At 38.9% G+C, this 27,013-nt stretch overlaps 2 protein-coding genes and 1 long non-coding RNA gene across 6 annotated transcripts in view; 1 reads left to right on the forward strand and 2 right to left on the reverse strand.

Annotated features, from left to right (window-relative positions):
- LOC126757034 (stomatin-like protein 2, mitochondrial) overlaps positions 1-27,013 on the reverse strand; it is a 385,292-nt gene that overhangs the window by 128,332 nt on the left and 229,947 nt on the right. The gene's annotated exons all lie outside the window — the stretch shown is intronic.
- Positions 1-27,013, reverse strand: part of LOC126757009 (uncharacterized) — a 158,892-nt gene that overhangs the window by 121,577 nt on the left and 10,302 nt on the right. The gene's annotated exons all lie outside the window — the stretch shown is intronic.
- Positions 17,781-18,052, forward strand: LOC126757066 (uncharacterized). Its single transcript, XR_007666682.1, has 2 exons — positions 17,781-17,857; positions 17,951-18,052. It is a non-coding gene; the product is annotated as an uncharacterized LOC126757066 (long non-coding RNA).

Raw genomic sequence — 27,013 nt, forward strand, 5'->3', positions numbered from 1 at the left:
TAAATCTACGACAGAGACGTTTGATATGATCAAGCAGGCTTACCCAGTTGTTGCTTTAGCCACAAGTTGTGTGTTTCGGTGGCACCAGATCTTTTTGGAGGACCGGGAATAGGTCGTTGATGAGTGAGCATATCCAAAGTGAAAACGGTGCTCGATGTCTTTTTTGACATCCAAGGCATCGTCCACCATGAATTTGTTTCTCCCCGACAAACCGTCAACGCCAAGTTTTAGGTGGAAGTCGTCAAGAGACTCAAACGAAGGGTCAATCGAGTTCGACAAGACATCACAGCTGATTGGAAGTGGCACCACGACAACGCTCTGGCTCACACCGAATTTCTTGTGAACAGCTACCGGGCTGGCATCCCATCCCAGATGTGGCCCCGGACTTTTTTTGTTTCCTTTCCTGGAAAGGTCGATGAAAGGAAAGCATTTTGAAACCGTGAATACTTTCCGTGCCGCCTTCAATGCTTACGAAATCGCGCTGGCAGCGCTGCAACGACGCAGAAGAAGCCTATTTTAAAAGTTCTTAAAAAATTTTAACGATTGGTTCAATACATTTTTTTAATCAGTCCTATTACTTTCCGGACGAACTCTGTATTTCAACCTGAGGTCTGTGCTATTGCGAAAGCCGCGGAACTGGCCTCTAATGCACCTGCAGGCAATTCCAGAGTCAACATCTGCATAGATAGCCAAGCAGCAATAAAGGCAGTAACCTCATATCGCATATCGGCCAGAAGTGTCTTGGGAAGCAGAGCGATAGTGGAAAGTATTGCCAGAAGCAAGCAACTTTAATCTACTGAGTGCCAGGTCACAAAGACATCTTGAAATAGTGGACGAGAATAGTGTACGACTAACATCCGAAAACATGATGAAAATTCGCAAACCCATGCATTGTTTATACGACCTAAATGGAAAGAGCTACCTGGGTACAAAACTGTAAAAGTAGATCGGAAGTAGACAGAATTCCTATTGGCATTACAATAGAAGAACCAGTAGAAACATGAAGGGAACCCCCCGCAAGATGGGACTGACAGAACGAGAAGACCGTAGGAATGGTCTAGAGCACGGCACCAGGAAAACCACGGTATGATACAATGGAGGAGGTATCGATAGTGAGGCCGCAGAGTCTATTAAAAGTCGCGTCAAGCGCAAGCGTCATGAAGGATGATTATTCATCTTGGACTTAGCAACTGAACTCTATCTGGTATCGCAAAGAACCAAACTGGTCTGTGCGTGGTTTATTGACCTACCAGATTAATCTAACCTAACCTAACTATAACATATGTATGTATATCTGCCATATTCTAACTTCGACGAAACCAAAAGTTAACGTTTTTCCAGTTTTTAAATTCTGAACGTTAAAAAATTTAATTGATTTTATTTTTTATTAATAATTTTAATGAAGTTACAAAGTATCAAATCAAAAAATATTTAACAATAAAAATGCAAGTATTACGAAAATTAAAAAAAAAATGTTAACAGGGTTATCTGACAAACTGTTAGGTCGCAATTTAATGGCGTCAAGCGACATAATGGCGTCACAAAAATCATATCACATTCTCATTTTTGCAATAAAATTTGTGTAATAATTCATTTGTACTAAAAATTTAATGCACAATTGAAAGTGACAAAAATGACAAATTTGCCAAAGGTGTGTGTATTAATGCGACAAAAATGTATATGAAATTTGTAAAATATTCAAAAAAAAAAACGACGCGCACACTTATGAGGTAGGTGTACCAGCGATTATGCATTTATTTCACTAAAAATCACAATCAAATGGCATTATAAAATAAAATATTCGTGCAATGCGCGCCGGCAGCAGAAATTGCTCAACACTCAATTAAATAAATGAATATATGAATGTATATTTATTTGAATAAGTGTACGACAGCTGCAGCTGCAGTGCCGACGAAGTGTAGTAATGACCGCTAACAGCCGCTCTCAAGTGGCGCATCCACCCGCTAGAGCGCAAATAGCACACTTGTATATTGTATATAATACTACATACTTGTATGTATGGACACTAGTCTTATTAACATTTAAATTCTCATGTTGTAATATAAAATTGGATTAAATTTTATTACTCGACCATATAAAATACAATTTTTGTTGTTTTTCTACGCGCCGCATTTTGTGAATGCATGTGGTACCCGCGTGGTCGCGCATTTTATATACCCCTATCAACATAAATGCCTACATATACACCAACAATATGCAATTCCAAATGCTTTACATTGAATTTCTTCTCTTTTACCTCATCAACAGCTGTCAAATTATGTCATTCAACACTTTGATAGGCAGCTGAAATGTGTGCGACTGCCATAAAGTGTGTTCAAAGTTCAAGGTCGTTATCTACCGTGTACGGTTAAGTGATATTCATTCACACATGGGTGCGCATTTACTGCAGGCTTGTGCCAAAAATACACATTCATTGAAGTTAAATCACAAAGCATAGCGCAGATCGCTGAGGTTCCGCTGCTGCAGCCTAAAGAATGCTTTGGCACGCACGAATAATTCTCTGAAGGAAGCGACATTTTTTTTAAATTCATTACAAATGCCCGATTATAAAGCAAATTAGTCACGTTAGCTGTGTTCAATTTGACGAGTTTTTGAGAGTAACGAAACGAACAAACAATTGATAGGTATATAACAAACACATAAACTGTCATAATACAAGGAAAAACGTTAGGATACCCTACACACATAAAAAAAATCCAAAAAATTTAACTGACAAATGCATTGGACAATAATCCATGCCAAAGTATATTTATAAAGATATTTTGCCAAATAAAAAGTTTTCCATACAAGATCTGAATGTTTAGCGTTAAGCAACACACAGTCAAGAAAAACGTAGATTTTCATTCATTCTAAATCTATATCCACAGGTATGGCATTCGGTATTATATATATTCGCAAAATCACTAAAACTTCGCCGGGTCCCGAAATATGGTTATCTGTAGTACTAGATTCCAGCACAAGAACATACATCAAGCTACCTGGCTGTCTCCGGATCGGAGAGCCACCAACCAGATCGATCATGTTGTGATAGACAGAAGACACGCCTCCAGTGTTTTAGACATGCGTACGCTCTGAGGTCATTACATCGACTCGAACCACTATCTTGTTGCAGCAAAGATTCGCACCCGGCTCTGTGCAGCAAAAAACGCAATTCAAAAAACACAAGGAAGGTTCGACGTCGAGGAGCTGCAATCACAACAGACAGCCGAACGATTTTCTACTCGGCTTGCACTCCTGCTCTCTGAGAGCACTCGTAAACAACTCGGTATAAGGGAACCGTGGGACGGCATTTTAAACTTCTTACGTACAGCTGCAAGCGAAGCCATTGGTTTTCGGAAAGTGTAAAAGAACAGCTGGTATGACGAGAAGTGCCGTGTCGCAGCGGAGAGAAAACAGACTTCCTACCTCGCAACGCTACGATCGACCACAACACGTGCGGGATGGGATAGATACCGAGAGTTGAAGAGGGAATATGAAGAGCTTGATAAGCTGGCCGACAGGGGTAATGTAGAACCCTTAAAGGTGATCTAGTCACAGATGCCCAGAGCATACTTAAATTATGGAGGGTACACTTCTCCAGCTTGCTGAATGGCAGTGAACGTACAACGCCAGGAGAAGGCAAACCCGATATCCCAATCGATGACGATGGAGCAGACGTTCCATTGCCCGACCATGAAGAAATTCGAATAGCAATTACCCGCCTAAAGAACAACAAAGCGGAGGGGGCCGATGGATTGCCGACCGAGCTATTCAAATACGGCGTCGAAGAACTGATAAGGAGCATGCATCAGCTTCTTTGTAAAATATGGTCGGACGAAAGCATGCTCAACGATTGGAATTTAAGTGTGCTCTGCCCAATCAATAAAATGGGAGTCCCCACAATCTGCGACAACTACCGTGGGATAAGCCTTCTCAATATCGCATATAAGGTTCTATCGAGCGTATTGTGTGAAAGATTAAAGCCCACCGTCAACAAACTGATTGGACTTTATCAGTGTGGCTTTAGACCCGGCAAATCAACAACCGCTGCCTTTATGCCGCGATGCCTGAATTTGGTATCCCCGCAACACTAATACGGCTGTGTAAACTGACGTTGAGTAACACCAAAAGCTCCGTCAGGATCGGGAAGAACCTCTTCGAGCCGTTCGATACCAAACGAGGTTTCAGACAAGGTGACTCCCTATCGTGCAATTTTCGCTATCTACTCTTGGAGAAAATAATTTGAGCTGCAGAACTAAATAGAGAAAGTACCACATTCCATAAGAGCGTACAGCTGCTGGCGTACGAGGATGATATTGATATCATTAGGTCTGCTTTCTCCAGAATAGATAAAGAAGCGAAGCAAATGGGTCTGGTAGTGAACGAGGGCAAGACGAAATATCTCTTGTCATCAAACAAACAGTCATCGCATTCGCAACTTGGCTCCCACGTCTCTGCTGAGAGACTTCGGATTGAGTAGTCAATTGAGAAGCAAAGTCCTCTCTCGACGGACAAAAATCAAACTCTATAAGTTAGTAATTGTTCCTGAATTAAAAGACAGCGGATACGCTGGCTAGCTCATGTCGTCCGAAAGGATGAAAATACTCCAGCTCTGAAAGTATTCGACGCAGTACCCGGCGGGGGAAGCAGAAGATGAGGAAGACCTCCACTACGTTGGAAAGACCAGGTGAAGAAGGACCTGGCTTCGGTTGATGATATCATACTAATTTAGTGAAGTAAGCGCATACACTGGCAAGGAGACTCCTTCTTTTGGCGAAAGGTATGCAGACAAATATTCAAATTTATCCTGTCTTTGGAATTGCGTAACTAGAAAAACGGTCACGGTTATAGCCACGTGGGGTTATAACACAACCACATTTTCCAAAAAAACCAAACATATTTACTTTATTCATCACCTTTAACTAATTGACGCTTCACGCGCACTCTTCGCAAAATCGCTTACCATTTCCGTTTAATTTTGGCATTACATAAACAACATGGAAAATCAATAATTTGCCATGCAAGAACGGAACAAACATAACGGTATAATAACATGTTGTACACAAACGACCGAATTCGTTGTTTGCACATTTCCAGTTCATTTACCACCCGCTTATCGCATGAAATTAAACCGCAAGGCGAAGTGGATGAGAGAAAGGAAGAAAGTTGATCATACAACATGGCGTACACACAAATAAATGCCAGTTCGCACACGGATTTATTTGTCACCCAAGCCGGTTTTTTTCAGAAAATGGTAAATAAGGATACAAATATAATGCTCAAAAATATCTAATTAAATTATTTAATAGCAAAAACGGAGTTACTTTTACTTTTTATATTTATATTATAATAATAATATGTGATAATACATATATGTATATTTCTTTTGACCGTAAAGGACTTAGTTCAAAAATAATTTTAATTCAAACAATAAATTTAATTTCATGAATAGTTTGTGAAAAAAAATATGATATAAAAATTCACGAGTATTTAGTACACCCGATAGATTAGGAAATTCCCATCATAAATTTGGTCTTCAAAATATTAATAGCGGGTATTTAATATATTTATGGTAATCCCTTGTAACTGTCGCGTAGCCGAAACGCAAACACATTTGCAAACATTGGGTGAAATGAAGACAGAAAAGCTCCACTCGAGGTGCTGAACTTGGACTGGACGCCAAAAGAGAATCTGCCGATAATGAGCGACAAAAAAGTGCGCGTCTGAACGCCCACTAACAACAAGAAATTTAGATATTTGGAAAGTGTGCACTAAATGTTGTATGAAACTATTTATGCTTATATAACGGGTGAATTAAGTAGAGGTATTTTTTCAATAGTTTTTTTTTGACAGATTAAGCGTGAATCGTGCCAAGTTGTCATGTTATTTTTTTATTTATATTCAGCATTCACTATTGGATAATATTCGACCAAATAGACCACGTCCAGCACGCAGTGAAGAAAAAATGTGGCAGCTGTAGCTGAGAGTATACACGAAGACCATGGAGAGTCGATTCGGCGCCGTTCGCAGCAACTTGGACTGACGTAGGAAACGACTTGGCGCATTTTACGTCGAAATCTCAAATTGAAAGCGTACAAAATACAGCTGTGCAAGAACTGAAGCCGTAACACCTTCTCAAGCGACATTGCTTCGCTCTATAGGCTCTTAAAAAGTTCCAAGAAGATCCGACGTTTTTGAGCCAAATTTTATTCAACGATGATGCCCATTTCTGGCTCAATGGGTATGCAAACAAGCAAAATTTCATTTGGGACGAAGAGCAACGTCAAGAGATTCCAAAGCTACCATTTCATCCAGAAAAAACAACGATTTGGTGTGGTTTGTGGGCCGGTGGAATCATCAATCCATATTTCTTTACAAATGATGCCGGTGAACAAGTAACCGTAATCGCGCGGTGATAACCGACTATTTGATGCCTGAAAATAAAGTTCGTGATCTCGGCGACATTAAGTTTAAACAAGACGGCGCCACTTCCCACATAACGCTTCATACAATATATTTATTGAGAGAACACTTCGGTGAACAGATTATTTGGCCACCAAGAACGTGTGCTATCACGCCGTTAGATTTTTTTGTGTGAGGATATGTAAGGTCTGAAGTCTATGCGAACGCCGCTTCGGCTCAAGCCTTAGAGCAAAACATCACGCGTGTCATTGGCCAGCTACCACTCGAAATACTCGAACGAGTCATCGAAAATTGAACTCAATGGATGGATCATCTGAGAAGTAGCCGCGGCCAACATTTGAAAGAGATAATCTTCAAAAAATAAACGCCAAAGAATGTTCTTTCGAATGATAATAAACATTCCCATTAAATGTGAAGTTTCTGTGTTTTATCTTTAAAAAGTAGGAAACATCGAATTGGATCACCCTTTATGTTTGAGTGTGTATGTGCTCCACCGAACGCGTCTGCTGTGGCGCTTTAACTTTATATTTACACATTTTACGCAACAGAAATCGCTTTCAAAGTGCGCCAGGTGGCCCCAAAAAGCTGTTGGCCGAACTGGTGTTTACTCACATACAGAGATAATGCAAACAAGCCGTCGGAATAAAAGATGCGGCGCATAAAGAAAATATAAACGCAATTGCGGATTTTCTAAATGAGCCAAAGCCGTTGGTGATAAAAAGCAGGTGGAGTCCATGCAACAATTAATTATTTGTAAATGGGAATATACATGTATATATGTATATATGTTTCGATATAGGAAATATATGCTAATACTTTCAGTTCAGTTAGCTGGCTTTTTGCTCGATACTCATTTTAATTAGCGATTTGCGCCTTCGAATTGCAACCATTTCATTGCAGTAACTTGAAAATCCGCGAACTGCAGTTTAATTTCGTCTTCTTAAATAAATATTTGTTTTGTAGTAATTGCTAGAAACTCAGGCGGCCGTAAAATTTTTTTATACTACCGACTTATTCCCAGAAAATTATATTTGTCTAAGTTATGTTTGTTCTTTGCAAACATTTTACGAGCTACGATTAAATAAATAAACACCATTTGATATAATATTCAACTATTACAAGCTCAGATACGAGGACCGTCCGTAAATACAAGCCGAAAAAAGAAATTCGAAATTTTTGGAAAAATATCTATTTATTCTTGTATATAGTCTCCTTTTAATTCAATACACTGGACCCAGCGTTACTCCAACTCCTATAATCCGTCAAAAAAAATGTTGTCTACAGACAATTCGGATTTCGTGTAAAACAAGGCACTGTGGAGCAAGTTGGTATATTTAATGAACTACTAACGAGATCGGAAAGACGTTCGTGCACAGAGGTCATAAAACCTAATTGGCGGTATAATTCAGAGGTTTAGTCTTTCTTAGAGCAATAACAAGTTCACCACGGTAAACTTCCACGGTAATGAAAGAAGTAGCGGACAGCAGCAAAAGTATGAACTTGAATTGCGCGTTCATACAAATCCATTAGCAAGAATAAATTTCTTACTTAAATTAGGATTTAAACAAGCAAATATTTATCAACTGGAACCCAAAATTTGGGATGTTATGTATGACAGGCTGTCTACTCCACTCCAAATACGACCACGATCATTAACAAAGTGCAGAGCCGCAACAATATCCTCAATTCGCTAGCCAGCAACACCTGGGGCAAGGACATAGAAACGTTGACATACAGGGCAATAAGCCGGCCGTTCATATATTACGCAGCCCTAATATGCTGCAAATCAGGTAAATACAGACAAGTAAGAACACCGGACGACCACAAAATGTCGCTTAATGATGCCGATTGAAAACTTCCAAAGTTAGGTCCGCATGCTTTCGGTTAAAGACCATGATGCACTCTTCTCCAAGTAGTTTCTTGCAATCATCTGATTCGTTCTAAAGACTGTACCTCATAAGTCATAAATCAGCAAAACAATAAATTAAAAATTTAATTTCTATTACCACCAGTTGCGTAGGACATCTAATCTCGCACACACGGGACAATGAAGAAACAAGTGTTGAAATGATTCCACCTCGTATACTTCCATACAAGTTCTTCAACTGACATCCGATAAGATTCTCAGCTTTATAGAGCAGGAGGCTAGCCTTACTGAGGGCAAAGAGCTCACTGCATCTCTTACGATCAATCTTAGGCCCAAACGACTTTGCGACAACGTATAAACCGACGGTAGCGCGGGCTCCCGCGAAGCCCATCTATGCAGTAGGAGAACACAGAAGGAAAGTGGAGCACCGTTTCGTTCCTAATAAATGGATAGCGAAGCTAAGGCTAGGAAGGATATCTTGCCTGCTCATCAGCTTTACAGTTACCTGCGATTCCGCTGTAGCCTGGCGCCGACGATATCTGTGTGCACTATTTGCAAAATGACCTTTAGTGCCATGGTATAAGTGGACCTTAGTAAACCACAAATGCTTATGAGCGCTGCTCGTTGAACCCTCTCGAACTTCCCTGCAAGTGTGGTCTTTTCTAGGGCCTCCACCACACAAACACCACATAAAAAATTAATGGGCTAGACTAAGAGAGCCAGAGAACCACTTTTGCCAATGGCTCCTCAGCAGCATTCCAAGGCAATCAACGCCTTTCTTGCTCTTTTTTCAATATTAGACTTCCATAAAAGCTTCCTATTTTCAAATCTACATTTTTCAGTAAAAACATAACTTAACTTAAGCTCCTTATTCTTCGTACTAGCTCCGAGCACGAATATTTAAAAGTAAGAAAATGTAATATTTCATACACAGAGCTTACTACAGAACGTTAGTAGTAGTGAAAAAAATTATATAATATATACGAGTATTTTCCCTACTAACCTCTATTAAAAATTTCTACGCATTTTCCATTTCTTCCAATGGCAGGTAATTCACTAAGCCACTGTCACAATTTACCCATGACTATTTGGCGATTAAAGAGTATTAATTGGGCGATGTTTGGAATTACTTGATAATGCTGCCGCCAATAAATTTCACCTTCCTTATCGCCGAAGTCTAACATTTGTAACTGTAGAGTTTGGTTTACTTTGGGTTTCGTAGAAATTTCAGGAATTTTACAGCTAATGCAAATATTTGCTTTGATTTAACATAATAATTTTGTAAGAAAACAGAAAAGAAACATTGATTTTACCTATACTTATTTATATTTTTTATATCTAATGTGGGGAAGTCGACAATCAAATAGAAAGTAAAAAAGAACCATTGACGTCAAGCAATACTTCATAAAATAAAATGTATGATTGCAAAAGTAAATATAAGAACAATAATTAAATCATAAAGCAAAAAGTAAAAAATGCGCTTTTTTAGTATTTACAAATAGTAATCTAAAAGTGCGCTTGCTGGGAACACCGTTTGGTTTTTTATCGGCTGCCTAGATCGTAAAGACGAGTTCTGCAAATAACTTGAAGATACTAAAAAAGGCAAAGGTGCTTTTTCCTTGGTTATCATATTATTTCTTGCTCTAAAATTAGTTTTATCAGGCAAACGAGTTTTGCAAAACGTTCGATTTTCTTTGTTTTTTTTTTTTTGTGATATGACAGCTTATACTGATGTATGGAGTATTTTTTTTATATTTTTAGATGATTAATCTCAACACTTCAAATTTCGTCGGTAAACTCTTTAAAACAGATTATCTTATCTAGATGACTAATTGGTATTAGATTGTTTTGACAAGCAAAGGAAGTGATGTTAAATCAAGAGCATACCTGCATAAGCTGAAAAATAGCGAAGTTTTCTTTTAAAATGGCAAAAAATAGTAAGACTTGTTAATTTAAATTTCGTCCGAAACCCCATTCGCAGAAATTTTTTTTTCTAGGTTTGTTTGACTGTTAGTGACATCTGTGCCAAATACCTCATCAAAATAGTCACTAGTGTTGAGTATAAGCTTGTCTTTCTGAAGTATATAAAGTGAATTTTTACGATGAGTGACATTATTCACCAAAGAAGTTTCATTAAATTTTCTGTGCGGAATCAGATTTCTGGTGCCGAAATGTTCAGAATGTTGGAAAAGGCCTTCGGTGAATATTATTTGTCCCCGAGCAAGTGTTTTTGATTGATACAAATTATTAAAAGAGGGTCGAGAACGGAAGACGACTAACCATGTCCAAGACGGCCATCAACATTAAGGGGGTATTCTGGTCTAGAAGCATGAATTTCAGGTAATTTTTAAAGTTTCGTAAAAAAAAGGCAATTTATATTTTTACTATCCATTTTTTATTAGTTATTTGTTAATTTTAGAAGAGTACAGAAAAAATTAAAAACTAAAAAAAGTAAAAAATTTCAAAAATTATGAGCTGACGAAGTGGGGGGTCTCTAAAAATTTCCACGTGACCATACCCATGATTTCAACTCTCCTAGTTATCTGAAACAAAAAAAAAAGATTATTAATCTAGAATAAAGTCGCAATTTCCGGAACTACGTAAAAGTGGTGAAAATTTTTTTTCACAAAATGGCGACTGCCTAAAAAAAAGTTTTTTTGGATCACTTTTTCTGACTATTTCGAATTTTTTAAAAATAATAAAAATAAAAATTTGGGGATGGGGCTAGTTACAACCATAGACAAGCCTATTAAGAAGACTTTATAAAAATTTCATGTAAATCGGCCCAGTAGAACCTGAGAAATTGTGGGTATCGTTCCGAAAAAGTCAGTTTTGAGAAAAACGCGTTTAAAGTTTCGCGTAATGTCTTTTGTTCGACTAGTTCCGGCCGAACCAGTTTGCATTCCGGGTCATAAAAGTGCCTATATCTCCGAAAATAATTTGAATTTTGAAAAATCCTCTTGTACACATATTCTTGAATAGTTATACTTTGAAAATATAAATATAAAATCGGGTTTTTTAAATTTCTAGACCAGAATACCCCCTTAACTGATGATCAACACGTCAATAAAATAAAGACATTGGTGCTTGAGAATCGACAGTTAACAGTCAGGGATCTTACTGACATCGTCAGTGGAATATCGAAAGGATCATTGAAAACTATTTTGAAAGATCATTTGGGCCTAAGAAAAGTGAAAGCGCGATTGGTTCCAAAATCACTCCATTTGTTCAAAAAACAGCATCACTTAACGTCTATAAAAGAATGCTTTCCGACTACCAGGATGTCATGAAAGTATGTATTATTAATGGCGATGAATAATGAAACTATGCTTACGACCCGGAAAAGACCGGCCGAATATCGTGGCAAAGGTGAGCCGAAGCCAAAAAAAAACGCATGAAAGCAGGTCAATAATCTCGGTAATGTGACAGTTTTCTTCGATTATCGAGGTGTGGTGCACCGAATTTCATTCTGTCAACAAGGAATACTTTTTGAGTGTAATGCGTAGTTTGCCTGAAGCTATTTGCAAAAAGATGCCGGAATTATAGGCCGACAACTCTTTGTTTCTCCCTGATTCTGACTGCTGATTCTCCCTGCATTTTTTAACCCATATCGTGCCGCAACCACCGCATTCGCTTGATTTAGCACCGCGTGACTTCTGGCTATTCAGCAAACTCAAACGGGCGCGCCGGGGAAACCATTTGGGTCAATTGAAGACACGCGTATTGAAGACTATTCCGAAAATTTACTTTCGAGGATTGGTAAAAACGTTGACACAAGTGTATTGGAGCCAAGGAGATTACATTGAGAGGGACCACATAGATTTTGAACAATAAATTAGGAATTTTAAAATTATGAACGAAGTTTAACAATTTTTTGTTCATAGTAGTATAGAAGCATATCTGAATTTCCAGTTGTCCAGTTGTCCCGTTATCCCGTTTTTCGAATTACAAAGCGTGGGATATATTCATGGCAGTCGCGCTGCGACCTCAGATCCATTGCTTATTTAGTGAACTGGATATAAACAGTTCATAACTTCAGCTCGCCAATATCATCTAATTAGTCTGGACTTGAGTGAGTTAAAAAAAATGAGTGAGGCAGGAGTGAAAATAAATATGTATTTTAATTTCATTCGATAATTGATGGCTGGCAGTTAATAGAATCAAATTTCTTGGTCCTCACCGCCGTCGACCAAATTATACTGGTGCACTAAGATAAGGTTAACCACTTCAAAAGTCAACTAAATTTGGCTTTAGTACAAATTCAAAGGAGACTGAGCATTTAGTTGTTCCATTTTAATTAAGCCTACGCAGAAATTTCCAAACTTTCCTCAGCAAATATGAATCATATACATATAGTCTTAACAAGTTCCTAAAATCTTACATGTATGTACACATAGTATGAAGGGTATGTTATGGCCAAATATAAAGTTTTTTTTAGCGCGGAAGCAAATACTTTTATTTTTAGCATCAAAAATGTACCACAAAAGTTTCTGGGTATACAAAATATAAAAATAATGAAATATTTAGCAGAAACTAATTTACATTTCTATTAACGAAAACAATAAACAAGGAAGTGATGTAAACATCCCTTCCACTCGGTGAGTTATAATTAAAAAGCGTAAGTAAACAAATATATTTTTTAATACGAAGAACCAGTGCAAAATTTTCCAACAACAGATGCTTTGCATAACAAAAACATATTTACACTTTTCCATAAGCCACTTTATGCTCTTAAGCCTTTATTTACCTACTATTACTTATATAATAAAGGCAAGTTGGCTAAAAATAAAAATGAAATGTAAACGAAAACACCAAGCATGCAAATGAAACCCCAGCTATGGTGCGGTGTGAGTGCGGTCAAATTTCTTTTCCGTTTCGTTTGGCCTTTTTGGCGCGCTGACACAGTTACCTGCATTCCATGGACTCGCGAGAGGTATCAAGTAGTGTAAATATTAAATTTTTTTACGTTTCCTTTGTACGGTCAACATATAATATTTTCTGATGCTTTTCTTGAAACTGATCTGCTTTGTATAAACACATAACCGCGTAAATACATATAAATCGGAATACATTTCATATCAGCTATAGCCCGCTCTTTCGTTATGCCGTTTGAAAGCTGATAGCTGTCACAATCAGCTGGTATGCGCTCACTTCTTGTGACACGAGTGACATGCATGAGAGCGCATAAACGCACATTAAAGTGCGAGAGTTTGTAAGCTGCAGCGTGTGATTATATGAATGAGTTGTCACAGTATCGCGATTGAACTGTCAATCACAGCAATGTGTTTTATAAGCGTGTGAAATGGCAGAAAACATAATACGGTAAGAGATTGTGATATAAAGTTTGAGAGGAAACAGTTTGCCATTTTTTATATAAAAGTTATGCATTCAGAAATAATCAAATTTTCTGAAAAACTGTCAAAAAAAAGTCCCTGTTAAACAGACTTTTTGAAAACATCTGATATTTTGACGTGAGAGTTTTCAATTGAAAATTAGAAACCTTTTCCGATATTAAGTCAAAATGAAGTGAAGAAAAATACTTATAAAACTGCAACCACCACCCCTTCCTTGCCCAGACCTCAAATCACACGTAACTTCTTGTTCCTTTTATTTTTGTTATTTCATTTTCTTTTCCAATGAATTTCATCCAACTATGATTTTTTTTTTTTGCTTTGAAAAACTATTTACCCTGTTCTACAAAGAACACATCACTCCAAAGTTTATCATTGTAACTCACACCTTCTGCGAGGAAAATAATTTGCATGCGGGTTTAATGTACCTTACTAAGCCCAAACACGCATACCCGTATGCCAAACAAGTGTCAAAGAACTACCGGTATAGTGAATCCAGAGAAGCATAGATATGTATCAAAGAATGTTACGTAACGTCGAATGTTCGGCGACTGTCAAGCGCATGCACTCAACTGTAAATTTCTTTACAACACACGTGTGGTATTACAGATGCTACTTGTATATGTATTAGGGTGCGTCAAGAAACTTGAATGTTGTGGACATTTTTAGAGAAGCATTAGGTTAGGTTATACTGGCCGGCTATCACGTCATACATAGACCTACTGGTCTTTAGTAATGCCAGATGGAGGTTCAGTTTAATTTGAACTTTAAGAGTGAATTGATGTCTACGTTTGATACTTCGTCCAGTCATTTGAACTTCGAAGCTTCTGGATACTTGAGTCGAGTTATAGATAGTGCTGAACAAAACCATATGTATAAGGTGTTCCAGCGTCTTTCTCATGTTAACTTCTCTGCACTTTTTGCATGTATCGTTATCACTTATGTCCATCCGGCTCGCATGTGATACTAGTTAATTGTGGCCTGTCAAGAGGCCAACAACCGTCCGGCATTCCTTTCGAGAACGTGTGAGTAAGAAGCAAATGAGTTTTCTTAAGGGTCTATTGCACATGATCTTGGCGATCCTGCATGTACTTAACGCATTCCATCTCGCCCTCGTAAATTTCATTGTATATCGTTCTTAGTGACTTCCGTATTTCCTGTATTTGTTCAATAGCCAGAGGAAAGGTACTTTTGGCAATCTTATCAGCTGCTTCTTTACCCGGAACTCCTTTGTGGTCTGGAACCTAGTATATATGCAACGTATATATTTATCATTTTTATGTTATTTCCTACGTTGTTACCTTTCTCGGCTTTCTTTCCCAATTGTAAATACTTCCGCCTGGAAGACACTGCAGTAATCCGGAAGCTTGAAGGGTCGCCTGAGATCCATCTCCGAGCAATAAGTCTGACTCCCACTCCATTGGCTACCTTGGATCCTTCTGTGTAGATGTTGCAAGTTCCGCTAGTGTGTGGAAGGCTTCCGCCAACAGTCTACCTTTAGTTTGTCTTGGAACCTTCTCTCCCAAATAAAGCGAGTCGTTAGGCGTAGAATCTTCTTGCAACGATTAAGAGCTCATACTTGGATAGCCTTTCCTAGAGATGTCTATCAACCAATTTTTCAGAGTACCAAGCAAAAAACAAAACCTTCCCTTTTTGATCGGCCCTATTATATATATTTAAATAGTATAGAATAAGCATATACATGTATCTATGTAAAATAGTTACTACTAAGATGATAGACACAAGTGCTAATGCGGGCAATTGAACCATTTCCTGATCGGCCATGACAGTGGTGGGTTTTACGAATTGTAAAAAAACTACGCGTGACCACAAGTAATTTACGATGTGTACATATATATGTATGTACATACATACTTTTGTATTGTAGAAAGAAAGATTACGACTATGTATGTAGAATACAAATTGTTTTTAAATGGAACTCACATTACCTTTTATTTCGATAAATCGATAACTCTTAAGTATCACTGTATCAACTTATCATTAAAATTGAACCCTCTTTCTATGGGGAAAGTAAAATCTGATGACAAAAAGGTCGAGCAGTTGAGATTTGAAAAGCATTGCCCCCTTTGTATGGCATTAGAGGGTGGCCTCTGAGCTATTTTTGATGCAGTCACATGCATCAACAGCATGACTCGGGCACTAAGGAGGTTCTTTACCACTACCTACTCGCCCCGTTAACCAAAATAGACACCCAATGTAGTGTTAGTACAAAAGTCGGCATTTCGTTAGTTACACTTACAACCTTGACAAAATCTTTAATACCGGTAACCACTTAATAGATTCATTTAACGAACGAAAAGTAACCCGAAAGTCGTACAAATTTCGAATATCGTTTTTTCTTTTACCTTATGATACACAAACTAAACAATATGACCCAACGTCGTAGTAGTAGATTCCAGCACAAGAAATTTCAAAAAACTACTTTACTGTCTCTCGATCGAAAAGTTCAGATCGATCACTCTTCAGCAAGAGTATACAGCTGCCGACATTGATATCATTGGCCTTAACAACGCTCCAGACTGGGACCGGTTCTGAACAAGGACAAGACGAAATATCTCCTCACATCAAACAAACAGTCGTCGCACTTGCCACATGGCTCCAACGTCACTGTTGACAATCATAACTTCGAAGTCCTAGATAATTTCGTCTATCTTGGAACCAGAATTAACAGCAACAACAATGTGAGCCTCGAAATCCAACGCAGAATAACTCTTACCAACAGGTGCTACTTTGGACTGAGTAAGCAATTGAGAAGTAAAGTCTTCTCTCGACGAACAAAGACCAAATTCTATAAGTTACTCATTATAGCCGCCCCGCTATATGGTGCAGTGGACGATAACAACATCTGATGAGTCGAGGTTACGAGTTTTCGAGAGAAAGATTCTGCGGAAGATGCGGATAATTACGAACGCACTTAAAAAATCACAAAAGAGCAATGATCTTATTTATTAGACTACCACGCATATTTGAATGACCTTACGACTGACCTAAATATCCACTTAATGAAATGCCAGCCAATATCTGACGAGTATAATATAAGCATATATATTCATACACACAATTTTACACCTCCACATTATCTACAAGCACTTGAAAGTCAGAAACCATAAAACCACAAACAGAATTGCCAAAGTTACAATGCTCTAGTCAACCAAAAACGTATTACAACCGCAAAATACGAGTCTACGATAAAAGTAGCCGAGTGCGTAAATCAAACATACAAACATACATATTTCATATTTAACGCAAATCACAGAAAATGTTCTCAATATCTCGCCAAAACACGCCCCTACAATACATATGTGTACATTGTGACAAAAAAGTTCCCTGAAATTGTAAATAGAAGGCAAAATATTTAATTATTCATAAATATTTATTTTGTAGCCTTCAACGTAATGGCCTTGGGATGGCCTTCAGCTCCTTCAGCGAATTTTGATCGATGCTATTCATTGCGTTTTTGGTTTAAAATTCAATCACAATTGTAGCTCGATGCGATGGTGCATTATCATCGAATAAAACCCATGAATTGTTATTCCACAATTCCGGCCGTTTTCGACGGATGTCCTCACGCAAACACCTCAGTACAGCGAACTAGAACTCCTTATTGACTGTCTGTCCTCTGGAATATATTCATGCTTTTGCATGTTTTTTTGATTCGGCTCGTTTTTCCATTCCGATGATTGTTGACTTGTATGTAAGTATGTCAAACACATAAACCCGAGACTTATCGGCAGTTATAATGTTCTCAATGAATATGGGATCGAAATTCGCACGATCAAGCATGTCCAAAGTGACCTGTTTACATTGGTCTTTTCTTTCTCATATTCAGGTTTATCGGGACAAGTCGAGCAATAACGCGTTTCATACGCAAAATATCCAAAATTATTCGAACGGACTCACGAGAGATATCGAGCTCTCTTGTCTGACGAGTTTCAAGCACCATATCCTTCACTTTTTTAATATTTTCATCAGGTCGGAGGTCAAAAACCGTCCAGAACGAGGCATGTCTTCAACGATCTCTCGACCGTCTTTGAAGGCTTCGTATCACTCGTAGGTTTGTGTTTTTGATAAAACTGAAACACAGCGATTCCGCACTCGAAATTTGATTGGATCCAGCGGGATAATGGTTCACCGCTTACATTTTTCTTTGAAGAATACTTCGAAGAAAATTCGATGTAGAATTCTTCGATACCTGGTAATGCATAAAAGTAAGCTATGCGGAACTTCGCTTACATTTTTCTTGAAGAATACTTCGAAGAAAATCCTATGTAGAATTCTTCGATACCAGGTAATGCATAAAAGTAAGCTATACGGCTAAATTCTACTGTGTTCATATTTACAAATCAAGTAAGTACATGAAAAACGACAAATACAAATTGATGGAATAAAATTTATAAGTAAATTTTTTCATTATTTCGTCAAATCATCAAGCAAAAAGTTTGTCGTGATCAGGTGAGCTACTATTTTAATTAAAAATTTTGTTTATTTTTTTGTGTTTAAACTTAGAATAAAAAATAAAAGAATGTTCTCAAAAAGACATTTAAAAACATACTCTTTCAACTTTTTTTGTAGAATGTGTGAAAGTTGAAGGTTTCACCGAGTCGGAGTATATACACCAAATTCAAAAAAGTATCAAACTCGCCAAAGGCCGTTTCTTCAAGTCTCGTTGCTTGGATAAAAAACGAAAAGAGGCTCAGCCACAAAATTAAAAGCAGCATACCAATTCGAACAAAAAGGAACGAGAAAGGATCTCGCGCAGCTTTCTTCGTTACGACGTCGTTCGACCAACATCTCCGCTTTCGCAGCATCCCGGTTCTTTCCGCTAGTTACCCGCCTGTATATATATTTAACGTTTTTTAAAACCTGCTGTTTTCAACCTTTGATCATTTTATATATACTATACATATATAATATGTATTTAACGTTTTTAAACTATTTCAATTTGTAATAATTCAGTTCAGTTAAACACATTTTGTTATAACAATTTTTAAGTGCATTTCGCAAAAAATAAAACCTTTATAACGATTGTATCGAATTTAACTGTGGCATGATGGAATTCTTTGTTAACTATGGCATCGAAGAATTCTTCGTTAACTATGGCATCGAAGAATTCATCGGTAACTGTGGCATCGAAGAATTCTTCGTTTACTTTGGCATCGAAGAATTCTTCGTTAACTATGGCATCGAAGAATTAATCGTTAACTGTGGCATCGAAGAATTCTTCGTCCCTATGGTAAGCGAAAGGGGTGATCTGTTACTTTTCGTAGGACATCGCCGTGTTAATTTTCATCGGTCGGAGTAAGCGATCGTTTGCCTTGCTCGCTTACCAATGTCTACCATATCCCGCTGGGGAAGTACAAAATTTGAGACAAATTCTTTGTTCGATATTTTTATCCATTGTAAAAATCGCAACGTACTACTAGGACTGGTTGAAGAATCACGCTCATATTTGGCATAGTAATCAAGGACAGTCCTACCAACTTAATTTTTAAAATATCATTTATCCGGAGAATTTAAACTACAATTTGGGGCACTCTTTTGTCACAATGTTTATCTTTTAACATATGTAGCTTACGGTGTCGTCAGTGATAAGCCGTATCACGCCTTTGTCTCTTTGACTAACCGTCAGCTGTAAACTTTATTTATATTATATTAGCTGGTCTGTGAATGGGGAAAAGTGCGAAAGAAATATAAGTCAGTGAACTTTTCTAGTAAACACTCGTCAGTGAAGACAAATAAATATATATGCATATATGGTATGTAGATTTATATGTTTGTACATAAAAACGCTTCGTTAACAACTGCGAACATTTACAAAAAAATGCCGCGAACAGATCATTTGTTTAATATGTCTCAAAAGCCATAAAATTATTCAGAATATAATGTATTTTTTGTTATTTATGATAGGAAAACTCGCGTTAAGTCTCAGCTAAGTAATTGCTATAAATTCATTTCCGTTTCTCGGAAATTATGCTATGTAGCGAATCAAACAACCAACTGGTATAATTCACATAAACTGGCATAATCAACGAGAGATAGCATAGCGACGAGTTTTACTGGTATAATTAGTATATACATATATGTATCGGGTGATTTTTTAAGAGCTTGATAACTTTTTTTTAAAAAAAACGCATAAAATTTGCAAAATCTCATCGGTTCTTTATTTGAAACGTTAGATTGGTTCATGACATTTACTTTTTGAAGATAATTTCATTTAAATGTTGACTCATGTGGTTTCAACAAGATGGCGCTACATGCCACACAGCTCGCGATTCTATGGCCATTTTGAGGGAAAACTTCGGAGAACAATTCATCTCAAGAAATGGACCCGTAAGTTGGCCACCAAGATCATGCGATTTAACGCCTTTAGACTATTTTTTGTGGGGCTACGTCAAGTCTAAAGTCTACAGAAATAAGCCAGCAACTATTCCAGCTTTGGAAGACAACATTTCCGAAGAAATTCGGGCTATTCCGGCCGAAATGCTCGAAAAAGTTGCCCAAAATTGGACTTTCCGAATGGACCACCTAAGACGCAGCCTCGGTCAACATTTAAATGAAATTATCTTCAAAAAGTAAATGTCATGAACCAATCTAACGTTTCAAATAAAGAACCGATGAGATTTTGCAAATTTTATGCGTTTTTTTTTTTTAAAATTTATCAAGCTCTTAAAAAATCACCCGATATAATATATGTATATATATGGGGTATTCCATACCAAATCAACCCACTTCGGAATTAGCAGGGATAGTTGTCAAATTAATTGAAGTTTTTTTTGAGAAAAAAAAAAATTTATTTAAAAAAAAATTGTCAAATTTTCAAAAATTAAAAAAATATAAAAAAATCGGCCCACTCCGGGATTAGCAGGGATAGTTGTCAAATTAATTGAAGTTTTTTTTGAGGGAAAAAAATGGCGAACTTCCAAAAAAAAATGACGATTTTACTTAAAAAACCCGATTATTTTATATAATTGATCGTGTTAAATTTTTTTCGTGTATTTTTTCGAAAAGTTCATTCAAAAACAAAAATCTAAAAAAAAATCCCCAAAAGTCAATATCTTTTTTCACATTTTTGAAAAATTCATAACTTTTTTGAAGTTGGACAAAAAATTTTGAAAAAATTCTCAAAAATGTTTTTCAAAGGGTAGAAAAGGATGATAAGTTTCAGCAAAATCTAAAGGGGTCGGGTTCAAAAGTGGTCGATTTGGTATGGAATACCCCATATATATTCACATGTATACTCTCTTCTGTTGAATTCAATTGCAAATCTTTATTTTTGCTTCCCCAGCTAAATTTTTTAAGAAAGAAAATGTTGTCAGAAGATGCAAGCCCTGTACATATAAATTATAGACTGAACATGTTTTCCTGCTAAAATTTAGCTCACTGATGACCTCATACCTTTCGTACTATTCCACTCGGAATGAGTTGAAAATAAAGAAACATCATTGCATTCCGAGTAATTAAACTAAGCGTTCGATTAATCGCTGTTCAACGGTAATACATTGTTGGCAATTGATAGCTTTGTATGAGCAGGTTATAGAGTATATGTATGTGACCTGGTCTACGAAAAGGGAGCTAATGTGCGAGCTGGGAAACACCGCTATCTCGTTATTTCTCCGTTCACCGTTATTTCACGTTCTTCTTCTTCTTAATTGGCGTAGAAAACGCTTAAGCGATTATAGCCGAGTTAACAACAGCGCGCCAGTCGTTTCTTCTTCTCGCTACGTGGCGCCAATTGGATATTCCAAGCGAAGCCAGGTCCTTCTCCACTTGGTCCTTCCAACGGAGTGGAGGTCTTCCTCTTCCTCTGCTTCCCCCGGCGGGTACTGCGTCGAATATTTTCAGAGCTGGAGTGTTTTCGTCCATCCGGACAACATGACCTAGCCAGCGTAGCCGCTGTCTTTTAATTCGCTGAACTATGTCGATTTCGTCGTATATCTCGTACAGCTCATCGTTCCATCGAATGCGGTATTCGCCGTGGCTAACGCGCAAAGGACCATAAATCTTTCGCAGAACTTTTCTCTCGAAAACTCGCAACGTCGACTCATCCGTTGTTGACATCGTCCAAGACTCTGCACCATATAGCAGGACGGGAATTATGAGTGACTTATAGAGTTTGGTTTTTGTTTGTCGAGAGAGGACTTTGCTTCTCAATTGCCTACTCAGTCCGAAGTAGCACCTGTTGGCAAGAGTTATCCTGCGTTGGATTTCTAGGCTGACATTGTTGGTGGTGTTTACGCTGGTTCCAAGATAGACGAAATTATCTACGACTTCAAAGTTATGACTGTCAACAGTGACGTGAGTGCCAAGTCGCGAATGCGACGACTGTTTGTTTGATGACAGGAGATATTTCGTCTTGCCCTCGTTCACTGCCAGACCCATTTTCTGTGCTTCCTTGTCCAGCCTGGAGAAAGCAGAACTAACGGCGCGGGTGTTGAGGCCGATGATATCAATATCATCGGCATACGCCAACAGCTGTACACTCTTATAGAAGATGGTACCTTCTCTATTTAGTTCTGCGGCTCGAACTATTTTCTCCAAAAGCAGGTTGAAAAAGTCGCACGATAGGGAATCGCCTTGTCTGAAACCTCGTTTGGTATCGAACGGCTCGGAGAGGTCCTTCCCGATCCTGACGGAGCTTTTGGTGTTACTCAACGTCAGTTTACACAGCCGTATTAGTTTTGCGGGGATACCAAATTCAGACATCGCGGCATAAAGGCAGCTCCTTTTCGTGCTGTCGAAAGCAGCTTTGAAATCGACGAAGAGGTGGTGTGTGTCGATTCTCTTTTCACGGGTCTTTTCCAAGATTTGGCGCATGGTGAATATCTGGTCGGTTGTTGATTTGCCAGGTCTGAAGCCACACTGATAAGGTCCAATCAGTTTGTTGACGGTGGGCTTTAATCTTTCACACAATACGCTCGATAGAACCTTATATGCGATGTTGAGGAGGCTAATCCCACGGTAGTTGGCGCAGATTGTGGGGTCTCCTTTTTTATGGATTGGGCATAGCACACTTAAATTCCAATCGTTGGGCATGCTTTCGTCCGACCATATTTTACAAAGAAGCTGATGCATGCACCTTATCAGTTCTTCGCCGCCGTGTTTGAATAGCTCGGCCGGCAATCCGTCGGCCCCTGCCGCTTTGTTGTTCTTCAGGCGGGCAATTGCTATTCGAACTTCTTAATGGTCGGGTAATGGAACGTCTGCTCCATCGTCATCGATTGGGGAATCGGGTTCTCCTTCTCCTGGTGTTGTGCGTTCACTGCCATTCAGCAGGCTGGAGAAGTGTTCCCTCCATAATTTAAGTATGCTCTGGGCATCAGTGACTAGATCACCTTTGGGGGTTCTACAGGAATACGCTCCGGTCTTGAAACCTTCCGTAAGCCGCCGCATTTTTTCGTAGAATTTTCGAGCATTACCCCTGTCGGCCAGCTTATCAAGCTCTTCGTACTCACGCATTTCAGCCTCTTTCTTCTTCTGTCTACAAATGCGTCTCGCTTCCCTCTTCAACTCTCGGTATCTATCCCATCCCGCACGTGTAGTGGTCGATCGTAACGTTGCGAGGTAGGCAGCCTGTTTTCTCTCCGCTGCGACACGGCACTCCTCGTCGTACCAGCTGTTCTTTTGCACTTTCCGAAAACCAATGGTTTCGGTTGCAGCTGTACGTAAGGAGTTTGAAATGCCGTCCCACAGTTCCCTTATACCGAGTTGTTGACGAGTGCTCTCAGAGAGCAGGAGTGCAAGCCGAGTAGAAAATCGTTCGGCTGTCTGTTGTGATTGCAGCTTCTCGACGTCGAACCTTCCTTGTGTTTGGTGGCGCGCGTTTTTTGCTGCACAGAGGCGGGTGCGAATCTTAGCTGCAACAAGATAGTGGTCCGAGTCGATGTTAGGACCTCGGAGCGCACGCACATCTAAAACACTGGAGACGTGTCTTCCGTCTATCACAACATGATCGATCTGGTTGGTAGTTTTCGATCCGGAGACAGCCAGGTAGCTTGATGAATCTTCTTATGCTGGAATCTAGTACTACAGATAACCATATTTCGGGCCCCGGCGAAGTCAATCAGCCTCAACCCATTTGGGGATGTTTCGTCGTGGAGGCTGAATTTACCGACCGTAGTGCCAAATATACCTTCTTTGCCCACCCTGGCGTTAAAGTCGCCAAGCACGATTTTGACATCGTGGCGGGGGCAGCTCTCATAAGCGCGCTCCAAGCGCTCATAGAAGGCATCTTTGGTCACATCGTCCTTCTCTTCCGTCGGGGCGTGGGCGCAAATCAGCGATATGTTGAAGAACCTCGCTTTGATGCGGATTGTGGCTAGACGTTCATTCACCGCAGTGAATGATAGTACTCGGCGACGGAGTCTCTCTCCCACCACGAATCCTACACCAAACTTGCGCTCCTTTATATGGCCACTGTAGTAAATGTCACAAGGACCTACTCGTCTCTGTCCTTGTCCCGTCCATCGCATTTCTTGGACGGCGGTGATGTCAGCCTTTGTCTTTACGAGGACATCAACCAGCTGGGCAGCGGCACCTTCCCAATTAAGGGACCGGACATTCCAGGTGCATGCCCTCAATTCGTAGTCCTTATTTCGTTTGCCATGGTCGTCATCAAAAGGGGGGTCTCTCATCCGAGGCTGGTTGTAGCTCTTCACTGGGGGGTGTTTTTTACGTGGCGGGTCCCAAACCCAGCGCACAACCCTTGTAGGGAATGTTTCGCCTTCTCACTTTAGCTCGCCTTCGAACGGATGTTCTTAGGCTACCCAGAGGATACTTGGTCAAAGACCGGAAATAGTGAGCTGCTTGAGCCATGTGTAAAAGAATCGTTTCTGGCCACTCCCAAGTGAATGGCGATCAGAGAACTTTCCTCACTTGCGTGAACTTCTACACATGACTCCATCCTCCAACTTCTACACATGACTCCATCCTCCAGTTATTTCACGTTATCTCATTAATTTTGACACCTAAGCCCCCTTTCCGTAGACCAGGTCACATATTATATACACAATATTATCAATTTTAACAGAAGTAAGGAAGAGTAAGAATTTTATAATTTTTAACTTCATTTCATTAGACCAACCTTAACGGTTTAAATAAAGTCAGCGATATATACGGTATAAAGCCAACCGGGAATTTGATAATCGTATAATAGGTATATAGGAGATAAAGCCCGATTTTATCTACTTTTGTCATTACATTACATATTTTTTTCTTTCTTGGCGTAGACAACGCTTACGCAGTTATAGCCGAGTTCTCAACAGCGCGCCAGTCATTCAGTGCTACAGTATCCAGAACGAAGCTGCGCAAGGTCATTTTCAGCGATCTTAACCTGTTTGGATCGGTGAGTATTAATTTAAGTTTTTCGTCACTGGAGCAACGCCTTGCAGTAGGGTTGCTCCGTATCCTCCTGACACGTGCTGGCATTGACCCATCTCGGGTCCGGAGAAATATTTCTCCTGCGTTTGCGCCAAAAGGCTCCATCTAAACTCCACCTCGGTCTGGTGTAATACATGCTATGGATGGAGCCATCTTAAGACCTGCTCAAGCCTTAACACACAGGGAGTGGACTACAAGTCACGTGGCCCCATGTTGCCTACGCACTACTGCCACCTTAGCCTCTACGGCTGTGCAAACTGCACCTAGTTCACACACTGCACCGCCACTACACCCGAGTGGCCAACAGAGGACCTCCACGGTCCATAAGAGCTCAAACAAGCAACATGGGTGTCTGATCTGTCATCTGCAACGAAATAAAAACGACCACCCCCACCCCCTGGGATGACGTAATTTTTTTGCGACCAGACGAAGATAATGGTACATAATCATAAAGTACGTTTGGAGAAAGCCTATTAAAGGGAAAAATACAGCTGAAGCAAAAACTTGGCTTGATATTTCCAGTTACTGCCCTAGGAAAATCAACCATTAAGTATTGATATGCCAAGTTTACACGCCACGAAGAAATTTTTATCAACGAAAGCATCAAAAAAGTCTGCTAGATAGTTTTGGATGAGCGTAAAGTGAACTTGTTCGAGATAGTAGAAGCTTTAAAGTGCCAATATCTGGGTATGAGAAAGCTCTGTGTAAACTAGGTGCCGTGCGAGCCCACTTTTGACCAAAAACAACGACGAGTTGATTTTTGCGTCTATAAGTTACAATGGATGAAACATGGTTCATCATTTCACTCCAAAGTCAAATTGACAGTCCTCCGAGTGGACTGAAGTTGTTGGACCCGCTTCGAAACGTAAAACAACGCAACAGTCAGCTGGCAAGGTTATAGCATCTATATTTTGGGATTAAATAAATTTGATTGATTATCTTGAAAAATAAAAGACCACCTACAGCGCCTATTACTTAGCGTTATTGGAACGTTTGAAGGACGAAATTGCCTAAATACGGCCGTGTCACAAGTCAGTGAAAACGTTGGCAAAAATCCATGAATCCATGACCACCGTATTCAGCAGATTTGTCTGCGTGTGAATTTTCTTGTTCCCCAAACAAAAATTGCCGCACCGTTGAAACCATCGAAGAGTAAAAACGAAGTAAGCGGAAGGAGCTGAAGGTCATCCCAAAATTATAAAAAGGATTCAAGGACAGGAAAAGTCGTTTGCATAGGTGTATTACTTCTGGTTGGGATTACTTTGAAGGCGACAAATTAAATATTGATGAATAATTATATATTTTGCATTTTAGTTAAAGTTTCTGGATAGATTTTTTATTACATACCTTCTATGAAAATTCTATAAAGCCTTACTTAAAAGGCCGAGCATCTCGAGAAGTATTAATGATAGCGATTTTGGCCTTGGACCTTTTTTGTAGCAAATAAAATTTCCTACAAGTTTGTCATGTACATTTTTTCTATAGCTCTTGTCATTTACGAGATACATACATATAAACAAAAAAATACGAATTTCGGGGAAAAGTCAGGTTTAGAGCCCCTTATTACCTCGCCGGTGTGAGTTACGACTTTGTTGCACTGGGCACTTTTGTAGAGTGAACAATTCTGAGAAATATGTGTCTAAAGTCAAAGCGATGCCATAAAATACCTCTGATCTGTAGAAATTTTAAGATAAAAAATCAAGATTGTAGTGTATTTGCTATGGAAAATTTTTACATGCCTTGGTCCGGTTCTTAATGTTAATATTAAAGGCTAAAATTTTCAGTGAATTTTTTGTAGGGTATTTTCAAAGAAATTTCGTGACGAGATTGAAAAAAATTAAGAGTTAAAAAAACACCCTAATATATACATATATATATGTATATATAAAGAATAATTACATAATTCGAAATATTTACTTTTTAGCTTCTTGCTCTGGATTTGTCTCTATCAAATAGTTTTTTAAGCTAAAATGAT

Source organism: Bactrocera neohumeralis, chromosome 4 (assembly GCF_024586455.1).
Source record: "Bactrocera neohumeralis isolate Rockhampton chromosome 4, APGP_CSIRO_Bneo_wtdbg2-racon-allhic-juicebox.fasta_v2, whole genome shotgun sequence".
In the NCBI taxonomy this organism is placed as follows: domain Eukaryota; kingdom Metazoa; phylum Arthropoda; class Insecta; order Diptera; family Tephritidae; genus Bactrocera; species Bactrocera neohumeralis.